This window comes from Miscanthus floridulus, chromosome 18, assembly GCF_019320115.1.
Source record: "Miscanthus floridulus cultivar M001 chromosome 18, ASM1932011v1, whole genome shotgun sequence".
Taxonomy (NCBI): Eukaryota; Viridiplantae; Streptophyta; class Magnoliopsida; order Poales; family Poaceae; genus Miscanthus; species Miscanthus floridulus.
Window position 1 is genome coordinate 50,392,910 of NC_089597.1, and position 6,867 is coordinate 50,399,776.

Below are 6,867 nucleotides of genomic sequence, written 5' to 3' on the forward strand. Positions count from 1 at the left end.
ATATATATATATATATATATATATATATATGTTGAAGTTATTTATCGGCAATTTAATCTTGTCAGTTTACGAAACGGAGACCAACAAGTCTAGATTTCCAAAACACCTGAGCGAATGCATTGATCCTTGCTTATGCAGTCGATTCATATGTCATGGTGTTTGACCCCAAAATTAAAAAGCTGTGTCCGTGCGTACGTCCGGGTTGAACTTGGAGTCAGAGGAAACCTAAAAAATCAACATGCATGTGCCATAGGCGGTGGTCCTGCATTGCCGACATATGTACTATATCTATAATTCTTGTCTACATATGATTAGGCTTTTAACCAGCAATTATATGATGCTGTAGCTTTTTTATATAAATATGCTCTTTGATTTGGACGTCCACTATACCTATGACCAAATCGTTGATGTGAGAGAACCACAAATTAGACTGTGTTTTCATGCAAAAATATTTTTGAGGTATTGAACAAATACTGTATGGTTTGATAAAACACTTTGATAATCGAAACTTCCTATGTCGCTCGATGCAATAAACCTTTCCATTTTTAAAATTATGATATCACCCAAACCGTACTTTTTTGGAGCCTTAAAACTCTACTCAACAATTTTTTTCCTTGTAAACCATAGTTTTACACATCTTTAGCTTTTTCTTTGGAGCCTGCCGCTGCGCCGTTCACTGCTGCACACGCGCGTCCATCCCCCGTCCACCTCGTCCCTCCCCGCTCGAGTACCCCGCCCTCGTCCGCCTCGCCCCGCCCTGTGCATGCAGCTCCTTCCCCCTGACCCCCCTCTCTCTGCGCGTGGGCAGGACCCGGGAGCCGAGATGAGGATGAGCACGCCCCATCTGTAGGACCCCAGGTGCGCCGCGCGCCCCATCCGCCAGCCCCAGCTCTCCACGCCCCTTACCCCAGCGCCCGGGCCATGACTCTGTGAACATACCTCAGAAACATGAAACACTTGCAACATGAAAAAACACTTGAATGCAACATACATCTGAAGCAGATGAAACATTTGGAACATACACTTGCAACATGTGAAACATATGCAACATCAAGATAAACACTTGCAACTTGCAACATGAAAACACTTATTGCAACATAAGACTGAAACAGCTGAAATATTTCAAACATACTCTTGCAACATAGGTGTGAAACATGTGCAACATCCAGATAAAAAATGTTTGCAACATACATTTAAAACATATAAAATATTTTGAACTAACGCTTTCAACATGCCTCTGAAACATTTGCAACATGCCTCTGAAGCATGCAACACCCTGATCTACTTTTGCAATATCATATTAAACAATTGCAACATATACCTCTGATAGCATCTGAAACACTTGAAACATAGGGCCTCTTTGGCAGGGCTCCGGCGGCTCCGGCTTCCGCCCCTGTTCACCTATCGGCCGCCCATGGGCCGACAGGGGGCTATGTTCACCGGAGCCGTTTTTCTCTCTCCTCCATTCCACTCTCACAGACACCGCCGGAGCTGGAGAAACTCGTTTTTCAGGCTCCGCGGCTCTGGCTCCCCTGGCACCTATCGGCCCGTGGGCGGCCGACAGGTGCGGGAGCCGGAGCCCTACCAAAGAGGCCCATACATTTGCAACATAGGGGGAGGGGAGAGCCAGAGTCGCTTGATTCTAGCCTCAGAGTGGGAGCCGGTGCCGAGCGACAGTGCGCGAGCATCACGAGCCATGCTCGTGTGTGCCCTTGGCTAGGTGGGGACCGACCTGAGGCGTGCGACAGCACCACCAGCACTAATAGAGGCAGGCGGCTTGCCCGACGGCGTGGGTGGGCGCACGGCAGATGGGACTACAGGAGTAAGGAGCGAGAGGCATGGGTGGGGCGCACGACGGGCCGGAGCGAGGAGCGAGCAGCGTAGGATAAGGGCGCGCGGGGGGAGACGGCCGCTGCGGCGAATGTGGAGTGGGGCGGGCTGACGGCTGCACGGCGCTGTCAAGTATGCGTTGAGCGAGCGAGTAGGAAGATATTTTTGAGAGAGATGGGGGAGACGTACAGAGGTGGAGGCAGGCTTGTTGGGCCGGTAGCGCGCGCAGGCCCGAGAAGCCGTGTGCGATAGGACGGACGCCTTACCCTCAGCATTAGCGTTTTTATACTATAAGTTTTGTAAACTGCAATATCCAAACAAGCGTTTACTCTGGTTTAATTTTGAGAGATTTGTTCCATCCTTCTCTCTGTTCTTTTGTTTCATTGATCGAATGGTATTATTCCATATTTCCTGTCTTTCTGCCTAGCTAGGGCACGGTCGTGATCCGAATGAGGCAATTTTCTTAACCAAAAAAAAATGTTACCTGTTAACTTCGCCTCAGTAGTCACTCTACCCGAATTTGAAACAGTCTGGATATCTCCACATGTTAATTCCCAATTGACTGAACGAGACGGAAATAAACTATATGACGTAAGTTGTATTTTAGAAGTAACAAATCTTTGAGATTAGGTAGAATTCTACCTTTAATTCCTCTTATAATGTATTGTCAAACACTGCACAATTAACATCATCATAAAACTAATTCATATATTAACATATTTAAATCACTTTTGCAAAATGGACATACTTTGACTAATGTGGTCAGAATTTGGAAATTTCGACCTTTTCAAACCAAAATGCAGATAAAATTGGTGGATGGAGTCCTCGATTAGTCAATTCACAAGAAAAGCGAATGATTTTGAATAAATTAACGAGTCTATCGGTTAGCAAGCATGTGAAGTTAGTGCTCGATTATAAAGCTTGCCGTAGGTCCCCTGCCCTTTTATATACGCATGGACGGTCCATGCAACTCTCATCATCCCATTGTGTACAACAACAGCACACACACAAAGAAGCAGATCAGATCGATCGAACAAAAGCCAGAAGTGCTGCTTGAATTGTGTTGATCGAGATTGACAGGTTGTTGGTGATCATTTATTTGCACTACTACGTACATACGGCATGGCGAGAGGGATTGCTGCTGTGCCGGTGATACTCATTCTGGTCATAGCGCTCTGCTTGGCCGTCCCAGGAGGAGCGGCGCGGTCGTTGCGGGTCGATGGCGATGCGTTGTCGTCGTCGCCGGGCATGGAAGCCGTCCCCGGAGATGGTGTTTTGCAATTACCCCGGCAAATGTACCTGAAGCAGCTCAGGGCGGGGCCCTCGTGCGGCACCAACAGCTCGAACGGTGGCTGCCCACAGTCCCCATGATCTCTGCGAAAGATTTGGCTCCAGCTGGTTTACAGAAAAAATGGAGGAGAGACTATAAAACAATATTTGAGCCTTGACACTGTACATGACCTTTGCTTTCATGGAGGAGGGCGGAGTGTCAACTAGATGAGCGGCCACAGTGGTGCTGATATATTCCACATAGCTTCTTCCTATTCGCTTTGGGACTTTGCATTGAGTCATGCGTTGGTTTGATTCACTATGTTCAATTTTGGGTTATTATATATATCAACTAGCAAATATATCCGTGTGTTGCAACCGGAGAAAAAAAAGTTATCAAATGTTCAAATTGTTCTCTTTAGCTTGCTGCACAGTTGCTGCAGCTTAATTTGTACAGGTGACTTGATGCTGCGAGTGGTTGCTGCAACAATTACAAACGAACGGGTCTGTTAATGAAAACAAGGAAGATGATGTTAAATATTTATTTATTTAATATCTTTTTTATGAAATTTAAAATATATATTCCATTGTATAATGATCATTGTAACCTTAATATAAGTCAATATTGGCAATAATATGACAATGTTATATTAATTCTGTATTGAATTAAATTAGAACCTTGATAGGATTTTTTTCTTTCGTCGTAGGGCACTAAAATATTTTTTTGCAAATGTATCGTAACTTTAGTTTTCATGCTATCCATATGTTGGTAGTGTTAGATATCAAAGTTCAGTGACTTATTTTGAGAATCCATAAAATTATCTATGCTAACGCTACGGTTTTAGCCTGCCCCGATCCGCCATCTAGTCCGATCCACTCCTTTTTCCCCTTCTTAAGTCCCACTTTTTCCTCTCTCCCTAACCACCCGCGCGGCCCAGACGGCTCCTCCTTCCCGCGCAGCCCAGCTGCATCTCCAACCGAAAAACCCGCAGCATGCACCCACCCCGCTCGCCCCTCTCCACTCCCATGTAGGCCGCAGCCCGCACACTCCCGCAGGCCCACCAAGGCCCAGTCGTCACCCGACGAGGGGAAACCTTAGATCGATTAGAATAGCAGTCCGCTGAAGCACCTTAAAATAATTCATTAATTGGACCAAGATCCAACTATACAAGAGCTAACCAGTCTGCATTTCTTAAAAAAAAAAGAGCTAACCAGTCTGCAAATGTGAAGAACAAATTAGTTAGCGTATGATCTGATGATAAATAGAATGCATTAAAAAAAGTACACCCAACTATCTTTGAAAAAAAGGAAGCAATAGAAAAGAAGATTAACCCTCTTATTGTAAGTTTGCAAGAATGCATACATCATACAGAGTACTCTATATGTTAAATGAGCCTAATTAACACCTTGTAGTTAGCAGTGTTCAATCGAAGGCGTCCTGCGACTCCTCCATGTAGCTGACTGCTAGCTGTCTTTGAGTTTTTTGTTGTATGTTCTCTGTTGTGTGTGTGAGGTGGTGGCGTGTGTGTGTGTGTGTGTGGGGGGGGGGGGGGGGGGGGGGGGGGTTGTTAAATTGTTGATGGACCATGGATGGATGTACTGTCTACATGTTGGGAGTATGCCCTAGAGATAATCATAGAGATGATTATATTGCCTTGTATCCATGATATATTATGAGTTCATTGAATTTCCATTAAAGACGACCTGTATCGATTAACAATTATGTGAATTGTTTGTGAAACTCTTTTACTTGTATGGTTATTCTAATGTTGTCCCTAGTCAGAGTTCGTGTGAGGACACACATGAATAATGGATCAGCACATTATTAGTTGATGACTATGTTTCACAAGTCATAGACATGGAGATGTCAAACTAATAATGTGGGCACATGTATGACATGGGGCTGGACTGACCCAACGTGAGATGTTATTATCTCTATTCACATCATGTACGTTATGTCCTTAGACCTGAGATTGTTGTATGTATTCAAGATGTGAAACGACCTACTCAGGGACTATCAAACGCTACTCCGTAACAGGGTAGTTATAAAGGTGGTTTTTTTTGGGTTTGTCGGGAAACATGCTATGACACATAGACAATCAAGAAGGAATTTGCCCCTCTCTATATGAGAGAGATATCACTGGATCACTCTAAAGATTAGATCAAGAAATGCATGGCCGTGCTTGGGTTAAGTGTTAACCTATGAGTTGGACCAAATATTGTGAGGCAAGGAAATAACAAGTATGTGGTTTTGTGGTGGTTCGTCTGATATGATCTTTGCGTACGCATAGGAGTTGACATGCCTTGCTAGAGGTCGCTATCAACTAATGGCCGAGTAGAAGTACTCGGGCTATGTCTATGTGTGCGTGAACCCATAGGGTCGCACGCTTAAGGGGCTGGAAGCCTAATTCGGATTGGATCCGAGTTAGACAAGGCTTAGGGTTACTAATGGGCCTCCAACTCGAAAGTTCATTAGGGACGCCTATAAATAAGTGGGGTGGGCAACGGGGCTAGGTATCCACGCCATCTTGGCAGCCGCCGCCGCCCATCCTACGCCCGTGCCTACTGCTCCTCGCGGACCTAGTAGTCTAGAGGCGCGACGCTTCCTCCCTGTACGTGTGGATACCTCGGAAGTGCTGCATCTGGAGCACAAGGACGAACCGTACTAAGGGGACGGACGTACGGATGACCTTGCAATTGCACGACACTGCTATGACGCGTACGACTACATCAAGTCGCATCCGCTGCATCTGCGCGTCTAGTGGTAATCCTGTGATCTATATCTAGCAGTAGATCCTAGTTTATGAAGTCGAATTTTGTTTTCCGGTTAGCGTAGCATCCTCATAACCCTACAGTGGTATCGGAGCGGTTACTGCATTGTTATAGGTTCGGATGAGTGCGTATGGAGATATGTGCGGTTGTAGATGAGTCTCTGATCATGGTTCGTGATTTTACCGTGTTGGTCTTGTAATGATCTACTTGTACCGGTCGGAATTCCACCATCCGAGTTAAGTGATACATGTAAATCCAGTTATGACAAGATGGAGATCAATCAGATTGATCGAATCGAACCTAGGTCAAATACCGAGCGCATGTGATGCGCAACAGTGATAGATTGGATCTACTGCCGGGTGCCGGGGTACAAGAAAAAGTGTTGTTCGGTAAAATAGCCATAACTTTTGCATACGACCTCGGATTGAGACGAACTTTAAACGAAAATTGTAGAGAAAATTTTTTTGCATCCGATTCTCACCGCCTTTGGCGGTTTCGCTGAAATTAGATTTGCAAAAAACGGGTGGGAAGATGGTGTTTTCGGCGTTTTAAGATTAGACGTCGGAATCGGTTAATTCTGTTTTGCAGGAATTTATGACTGGTATAGCCCTTATGTGTATGTGATGCATGTATGTAATTAATTCATGGCTTGCATGTCATGAGTATGACAATATGGCTGGAGCCACAAAGATATTGTCAATTTGATGTAATGGCCTGCGTGCCAAACTGTGATGATCATGTCTGCGACTATGTAATTTCCTTCATTGCCTTGCGTTAGCGATAGCTAGTCTTGGTGGACTCATCACTGAAGCATGGCATACATGGATCATGGAGATCATTATGAGGAATAGTTCAATGGAGATGGAGATCCCCAAAGGAACAATGGGCTATACCATGTCATATCTGTGTTAATGTTGTTCTTACTATATTCTACTTTCACGTGCGATAATGTTTTTGTCTACATGCGATGGTCAAGTAGAACGATCCCTCGGCAAT